The sequence below is a fragment of the Pinus tabuliformis genome, chromosome 8 (assembly GCF_031772625.1).
Source record: "Pinus tabuliformis cultivar Carrire ecotype Pingquan chromosome 8, CPIR1, whole genome shotgun sequence".
NCBI classification, from domain to species: domain Eukaryota; kingdom Viridiplantae; phylum Streptophyta; class Pinopsida; order Pinales; family Pinaceae; genus Pinus; species Pinus tabuliformis.
Genome location: NC_142294.1, coordinates 2046543172 through 2046552875, shown reverse-complemented (window position 1 = coordinate 2046552875; position 9704 = coordinate 2046543172).

The window sequence follows — 9704 nt, the reverse complement described above, 5'->3', positions numbered from 1 at the left end:
CCCGCTGAAGGCTCACGGGCCTCTGCTTTCTGCTTAAAAACGATTGTGTATGATGAAGAATGAGGTAGTGGTGGTGCATTTCATGCGAAAGCTCTCTGCTGCCATCACGGGTCTCAGTTTATATGTCTCCGCAAACATCATCAAATCCCTCTCTTCGATTGTTTTACAAATCCCGGGGGCGACACCTATATCCATCCCAAAATCAGTGTGCGCTTCTGGTAACCATTGCCACTGATTCCCATGAGGGTAAAATGATAGCCATGTATCAATTCTAATTTTGTATGACCCACGGTCGAAGACAAAGTTGCGCATATCTAGTGAGTGCATGGTTGGGAGTACACTGATTATTGTTTTTAATATAGTGGGAACTTTCTATCTATGTAAGTGTATGGGTTGGAGTACATTAATATAGTTGGAAATTTTTATTTAAAAAATAAATAAACAAATATATATATATATATATATATATATATATATATATATATATATATATATATAATAATAATAATAATAAATAAAAAAAATAAAAAAAATATATCTATATAAAATTAAAAAATAAAAAATAAAAAAATTTCCCTCATTCATTCATAATACTTGTTCCCTAAGAAATACAAAAGCTTTTTCAAATGTTTTAAATCAATTTTCGTGCAAAACAATAAAAACATTTTGAAAAAGTATTTGAGTAAATTGCATGGGGACATGCAATAATTTTAGTTGGGGGGGAAGCCAAAGTATGTTGGATTTTTTTGTGAATTTATGGGCAAAAGTTAGATATACTAACAAGTGAAATGAGATTGGTGTTATGTGTAGGACAACGAGAAGCTTATGCAGAAAGCTCAACATTACGATGCGACACCTTTTTCATCCACAATTAGAGTTATTTCGGAAAATAATTAAAAAATGGACATTTTGTAAATTCTTGAAAATGCGCTAATTTGTTTTTTAGTCACTTCATACAGGAATGATCGATGGAGATGGCACACAAAGGTGACAATTTTTATGCAGGAATGGTGCTAAGAGTTGAAGACAATCTAATGCAAAGCGATTTTTCGAAATCACTATGAAACATGCATCATTGGATGCTTGAAGGAACTAATTCTTCACTGCACATATCATGACATTTTCCACAACACAAAAATCCTTTTGCGTCATGATTACTCCCTTTGTTTTTCCAAACGCCTAGACCATCCTTGTGTTGCAGCCCATCTTCCATTTCCTTATCTTTCACGACTTCATGCATGCCTATTTTTCTGAATCGCATACATCCATTTATCCTTTTCAGTTTAGTTTTTCCTTCTAGTTTGCCTTCTGAATAAAACTCATTCCCTTTCCATGATCACATTACCTTGATTTCCTAGCCATGCTGATCCACACTGCTTGTCCGTGAGTTCTTTCCATTTATAGTCCTACCAAATCTTTTTGTACAAACTCGCGTTGACTGATGTGGGATTCCTTAAGGCCCACCTTTCAACAAGTCTTGCCCCATCAACATCAGCACCTTATCTGGGAAATAGACTAGAGTTCATTTTGAGTACCTAGAGGCTTGCATGCCTTAATGGCAAGTTCTCTCGCTGGCGATCATGGGAATACATCAATGTCCCTTGACCTTCAGATCTTGCAAGTGGCTCGACCTCGACACATCCATTCGCACTTCGCAAGATGTACTTTGTACCTTGGCACTCATTGACATCAATGGTGAGTTGCCTCACATTGGTTAACGACATACATCAATGGCCGGTAATCCAATGATTTCTATTCATGCTCGACATCGACACATTCATTCGCATGTTTAGAATTGTACCATCGGGTTTGTAGCGGGTGAAGACTATACACTTTTTCATGACTCCCTCAGCAGTTACAGCAGTATGCATTCTGATTTATGAGAGTACCACAGTACCACTTTCAGATTTTATCTTTTCCATGATTCAGCATCAGCAGTTCAGATTCCTTCATTTCCCAGGATCCAGTTACATCAGTCACATTTTCCTGATCCAGCAGCAGTAGCAGCTACATTCCTATTGCATACTTCATCATTCTTGGGTAAGTAGAGGTATGTTGTTTTCTAATCTTTAATCATGCAATTCCTTATATGCTAACTTGAATATTTTGGAAAATTCCCTCACCATGCTACATTTCCTTTCATGCGCCATGTTAAGTTGCATGCGGACATGCAACCAATTCAGTTGAGGGGGGGAGAACTACATTCACTACATATTCACTTCCATGATTCCATTTCTTCACCACTATCACTCCATTTACCATTCACCAACATTTATTTTCCAATGATACTTTGTTGCACTTTGTTTCATACGCAATATTGGCATGCTTCAGTAATATTACAAAAGGGCTTTCTTATGCACATTATGATTTCCAGTGAGTGTTTACATTATTGAAGAAAAGAGAACAGAAAATGAAATGAATGTTGTTAACACAAGAACCAACATTCTTTGTATTCATGGTTGTCACACAAGAACCAACCATAAGAAAATGTAAATTGTTACTAATGTCTCTCACATATCCTGGAAACATTTAAGACATCATCATGTAAAACCAAAGTTCAATATGCCAAATGTTCTTAAAAGATACCCATGCATGGTTGCATGAGGACATGCAACAAGTTCAGTTGGGGAGGATGTTGGGACTCAGAAATGTCATATTTTCATCCACCTTTTTCCTTACATTTCATCATCCCATTAACCTGTTATCATATCACTTTCCTACATACACTTCGGTTTCACCTTCTTATTTTCCATTTTATTCATTTTTGTATTTTAAGTGAATTTATGATTAATTATTAGAAAATGTACACATTTTTATATATATCTCAAGAATATGTGAGTTTTGTGATGTGTAGGAAATATGTGAAGAATTAATATCTCCTCCACCATATCAAGGAGAAAATCATGGAGGCATATCTTATCCTAAGGAGAAAATCATGGAGGCATATCTTATCCTAAGGAGAAAATCATGGAGGCATATCTTTTTCTAAGGAGAAAATCATGGAGGCATATCTTATCCTAAGGAGAAAATCATGGAGACATCTTATCCAAGATATGTGAGAGATTTGTGGGATTATGTTTGAGAGATTTGTGCGATGATATCTTGTAATAACGGGAAACTAGTTGAGAGTGCTTGAGAGAATATTGGATATGTAATTATGGAAAGGTTATCTTCCTCATGTATATAAGAGAGTGCTCTCTCTTCATTGAAAAAAGGAATAATAGAGAATGGAGATTAACTTTGATTCTTTCATGATTTGTAATTTAGATATTGTAATATAATTTGACATAGTTTTATTGTTATGAGCTCATATCTGTTGTTTTCCATTCACTTCTTCACATGTTGTATTGCTTTTCTTTTATGCAATTTCTTGCTTTCCTAGTTAGCGTTTCAATGCTTTAATTTGATTTCAGTAATTTAGATTAGATTAGATTAGTTCCACTTCAGTCCTGCATATATAGTGAATGTGTCTCGTAAGTCTATGGACCTCGGATTGACAAATTAAATAGTTGGGTAAGTACTACAACGGAATTAAACGAACATAGTTTCACCCAACAGAAGCCATGTGAGCAACATAAAATATTCTCAGAGGAGGAAACAAGAAAGGTATCTAGCCTGCATGGTAAATCTCGGTGAAACAACTATTAGATGGCTGAAACCTAGAGGAACAGTTCCTAGTGGAAACATAGGAGAGGCACCCACAAATGGTGGAGGTCCTAGGGGTGGATCTAATGGATTGGCTGAGAGGGTAAAATCAAGGTGCTGATGACATGGTTATTGATCAGATGTAGTAGACTTTTTAAGAGAAGCCCATGACACTTGTAACATGCAAACACTCAAAGAGTTAGACTTTGAGATGAGAGAGGGAGCACCACTGAAAGCACCCAATAATGCAAACTATTTGTAGAATATGGGTGAAACACTAGCAAGAAGAGTTGAAGACTACTTATCTTACATTTACTAGATAATGGACTCAGGGGAGTTCACAGATGTTGGCTTGTAGTATGTCAACTGATTGATGGTAATGATCTTCCCTTCATGGGGGAAGCACATCTTGTGAAAAACCACAGATGCGATGACTAACATGGCATATTTGTAACTACAACCCAAGAGAATGTTGTAATCACGGGCATTGATAACCTTGATGTCTACATGGAGAGTCTTTCCCACAAGAGTCACGTGACAGTTGCGATATATTCCAAGAGATTGGGAGGAGAGTCTATCCCCAACACACAAAGTGATGGTTGATGGGGACAGATCAAGTGAATAAAGTAGTTTCTAAATGACAGTGGACATCACACAGGTGGATGCAACTTCGTTAATAATGCATCAGGATATAACGACATTACGAACTCAGACTGGTATCTGGAAAGAAAGCGATGAAAGTAATGGGAGATGTTCTATTGTATCAACTGGGAAGACAATCAAATGATTGTCAAAAGGATTTACTACACCCAAAGCAGTTAGTAGATCTTTCTTTTGAGATGGGCACGACTGGAGGACTTCCAGTGTTGACATGGCAACAAGTGATTGTGCCAAGTCGTCTACTATACTGTATGTATGGGTAGCTCGATTAGAAGCCATGTTATGGCATAATGGTCCCTTCGAGATCCTAAGAATTGCCTCAAATTTGGGTTGAGGGATCTGTAGTGGAGCATTTTGTGGTGTAAGAGGCTCAATAGATGCTTTGGTTTTTGACTCAGTGGAAGACAAAGTCGATGGCTTGTCATATTAACGCGATCGAGTTTGCAGGTTGATATCGAAGGGATTAACCTCATCAAAATTCATCATGAGGATCTAGTAGTCACCATGACCAGAAGGTTGGGGGGATGGGCTACTTGACCTAGTTGAGGTTGAGTAGGAACAAATCCTTGTAGAGGGAAAGGATTTGTAAGCACTATCGTTTGAGATGAAGAAAGATTTTGAGGTGATTGTTGACCTCTAGAAGCTACTTGAGATTCTAACATTTGGTGCATGTAAGATAAGAGAGGACACTCATGTGTATGATGGGCATGTACACCACCACATGCAGAAGCCTTGTTCGTATGAATAACATTTTTCTTCTTGGGTTGGCTACCCTATTGCTCGTTAATGATGTTAGGCTCATTCCCCTGGGGTTCACTAGGTCAATTACCTTGATTACCTTGGTTACCATTGTTAGCCTTCCCCTTATGGGTTTTCTTCAAATTTTGGGGATTGGTTACACTCTGTTACACAAACACTTGATCCTAGGGGGTCGGTGGATGTTAGAGTTGATGATGCATGGGAGGTTGCAGTGCTAATGCTTGAGGGGCTAGAGCACTCGGCTGTGCATAGGGAGGAGAAATGGTTTGGTAGATAGGTTGAGCATTAGATGGCCCTGAAAACATGTTTCTAGCAGTAGGGGCATAAATTTTGGAGGAACTAGTGCCCCCTTGTGAATATCCATAACTTTGGTGCCCCCCTCTATCTGAAGAAAATGGGATGGGGCATCTTTTCCAATGGGAAGAAACCAATCTATGTAGACATGATCTTAGTAGGGTGGGGGGTATGACATGTGCTCCTCCTTATATGCCACTCCTGAACATGATCAGAAAGGTGAGTGGCAGGGGATAGAGAAAATGAGGTCAAGAGCTCCATACCAGTGTCGTATCGGAGAGGTAACTGAAAATATGGGAATAACGCTTTAGCAAGCTCCACAAAAATGGAATGAGATGTGGTGGGCTGGTTTACATAGCATTTTGTAGCATCTCTAGTTAGCGTGTGTTAGAACGGCCAAAGCCAAATGGAGTCATCGGTAATGGAATTGGATAAACACCACTTGTGGAAGGAGCAAACATGATTGGTAGGGTTCTCTATAGAGTTACCCTCAAACTTAGGGATGTCAGAGGGAAGCTTTGTTAGTGTAGAAGGCCAACCAGAATCATGGTGTATAGGGTCATTTATCAACTGCCTAAAATCTGAGAGACTTAACCCAACCATAAAAGGGAGCATGGAGGTTGCTGAACAATTTCTGAGACTATTCTGCTAAAGGTGACCACCGGGGTAGAATTGGAGCCAACACTAGGTTGGGTTCCTGCACCAGATGTGGGTCCAGACATGGTGATGATATGCAGTGAAGGAGGCTCAGAAATAGATGAGGAAACATATGAACCACAAGAAGAGTCGGTATGGGGACCCAGGGGACTATGACCTCAAAACCTATGGGGTGGAATAATATTCCCAAGTGAAAACTAGTGATGAAGGCCTAAGAGTCTCCATGAAAAATGGCTTTGTGGTGCAATGGTAGTAAGACACAAGTGACACGGAAATGATGAAGGTAGATCAGCAATATGCCTTTGTCTTTGTGTGCGGAGATAAATTTATTATGTTAAGTCTTGGCTTGGTGGTGTAAACCAAGTGCCCTTCGCTTAAGGTGCGCTTGTGTGTGTAAGTGTGTTTATTAATTAAGCCTAGAATGTGTTTGAAAAAATAATAAATATTTTTGAAAAATAATTGAAATTAAAAATAGGAAATGAACAACAAATCAATTAACTAAACACCACCCAAACTGGCTTTGCAAATATTGTGCTCACTACTGGTGAAATCAACTAAGAAAACACTAAAAAGGTCAAGGTATCTAAATGTCACTGTGACTGGGGTCAAATGACACTAGGTTGCTGGAAAGTGGTGCAATGACAACAAAAAATGAGAGAGGAAGTTCGTTGCAAAAGGATAGGGAGATGGGTGTAAAACCTAGGAAACCAATGGGACACTAAGGCCAATGACCAAACAAGGTTTAAGCTCAAACTTTGGATGGAAAAAACCTATCTTTGAAGATTTGAAATAGAAGCGTATAGATCTATAAATATGGTTGAAAGTGCTGCAAAAACTCATATTTCTTACTTAGTTAAACTCTTCCTATAAAGGTGGAAGCATACTAGAAACCCTAAGGGGCTAAATTCCACTTTAACAGGTAAATCATAGTAGATCAAGGCCTACGTGGGATGAGACAAAGGTCAACCAACCTAGCAGACAGATCTCAGCAAAACCTAGAAATGGATCTAAAAAAAACACGGAAACCCTAAAATCAGAGGTACTGACCTGATTTCAGGGGGGATTACACTTTTTGGGCTGAAAGGTGTGCTCTGGACCTACTTTTTTTATAATGTTTTCTCCTTGAATATGTACGAAGAGGAAACACTTAAGATTGTCAATGACCAACAATCTCAACAATATAAATAGCTGTTAAACATTGTAGATTTGCAACAATTGATAGAAACAAAACCTACCAAAGTCCTGATCTATGCCACAATCATAGTTAAACAAAAAAATGAAACATTAATAACTCCAATAATATAATGGAAACAAGATATATAAAGAATAGATTTTATTATAACACATGTAAAAGAAACAAATAAATGCTACCACTCCCCCTCTATGGGATAGTTCTTGGCTATCCTCAAACGTCTTTAGCATGTGTAGAGTCCCTCTCCTCTATAATCTGTAAACCCAGCAAAAATATGGTATGCAAAAATGAAAATAATTGTTGGACACCTAATCCTAATGGGTTAGTGTGGAAGTCGAATGGACAAAAGCAGTCCAAGAGACCTTGGGATCTGAAACCCAAGAGTCATATGTTGTACTATAAATGTATATCTGATGTTAATAAAAAAATATACTCACTGATTTATCTTTCCTATTCTATGTTTTCCATGTGTGTTGAACATGGTATTAGAGCAGGCGTATTCCTGCCCTGCATAATTAATGTGAGCCATTTGTCTTATGGCCTTTCTGTGCAGTGATTTCTGCCATCAATTCTGCATCTCAGGAATATTTTCTCACGAATATTTCTTCAGCTAAATGTTAGCTGCTCCTGGCGCTGTCCAACACTGTCCAAGCAGTTCTTCTGACATGTCTGTCTGCCTGCCATATTTTTACCTGCGCTCTCTGTCCATAAGCGTTTCATGCTCTCTCACTGATTCATAAAACGTCTCTGACTGTTCAGCTCTCTCACTCATTCATAAACGTTTCTGACATAAACGCCTCTGTCCTGCGTCTCAATGATGTTGATTCTCTGCGCCCTCTGTCCTGAGCGCCTCTGTCCTGAGACTGCGCACTGTCTGGTTTGAACGCCTGCGCTATTTGATATTTTTTTGTCCCATTTCCAGGACGGTGAATTTGACTGATGGCTCTCCTCATTCTTAAACTCCCACATAATAATCACCGGCAACAAATCCCCACCAGCTTGTTCAATCGGGATGAAGGCTGCGATTAACAGTAGACGCGACCCCCAGGTGATTGTCCGAACAGAGAGTTCGTCGAGTTGGTTCCCATTCAGCACTATTGCAGGGAATGGTGCAAAAAGCGTGGGAATGGGCTTGGGCGCTACATCTGAACTGTTTCCCTCTAATGGGATGGTGAAACACGCGATGCCTTTCCTTCTGTCCGCCGCCATACAGTGAAAGTAGAATGATCCGTGGCAGAAAACAAGCTCGCTGTGTTGTTCCCAAGACAAAGGGAAGTATTCGACGATGTTCCATCTCTTTTGGGAAGGTTTGGTTCCCAACCGCGACAACTTTGTATGTAGCATCAGATTTCTGATAAAAATTCTCATCCACAATGATGCATTCAACGTAGACGCAGGCGCGTGGCGCGGGAATATCAACGAACTCTCGTTTATAAGGATTGCCGACTCTTCTAGAGATTTTGTTCAGGGGATCCAGTCCAACGACCAACATTAGTCCTGCCCTAGACTGTACGTATAAGATGTCGTTCCAGTTCTCTAAGAAAGAAAGGTTGAAGCAATACTAAATCCAAGTCCGTGTGGAAAAACAGAACGCCATAGATGCCATTTTTGGATCTTTACTACACAGAACCAGCCGTGGCTGCGTCTTGTTGAGAGGCGTCTCAGCCCATTTTCTTAGGAAGTAGTTGAAACAAAGAAAGTCATTCCAATGCTTGGAGATGATGCGATAACGGTACACGAACTCCACAGGCAGCCGAGCTAATATCTCTGTTTCCGAAGATTGCTAGGAGGGAAGAAAGATTGGCCCAGGGACTGACTGAGGCACCGATAGCACCTGCACAACAGGATGCAAGGGGAGCAAAGAAGAAATGACGTGTCTGTTGTAGAACTTAGTTTTGCTAAAGTTTTTCCAGGCCTTGCTGAGCTTTCTAAGAGTTACTTCAGAAGTGGAGAACAATAGAGAAACCAAAACTGTTGATTTTTTAATTGTAGAGTAGCGCAGCCTTGTAGCAATTTTGATTTTAATGGGATCTCGATGTGTTATTATCTTGGACTGATTGGATGCATATGATGATATTTATTTACTTTTCCAAAACTGAGGCAAAACGTGCAAAGAACAAGGCAAGTCGTGAAAGGAAGACTCTTCACAATTGAATGTGTGGCTGTGAATATATTGAAGACACTCCATATTTATTTCTGTCTTGGAGCTGAATACGTTGCATATATTATCACTGTGGTGTTTTCTCTGTAATGATGGAGCTTCTTTGATGTTATAACACTTATCTACAGCCACTGTTCTTCCTAACATTTGCTGGTATATTCTACTTCAGATCTCTGTTATTATTAGAGTTGATATATCACAGGTATATGTAATCCATTCCTGTAGTTGAAGTTCGAATTTCAAAGAAGGAAGAAGTCATTTAGTTGTGCATCCATACAAAGCGTATCTTGGTATACCTGAGCATTTTAAGGGTGAAACATATCTATTGTATCTGTG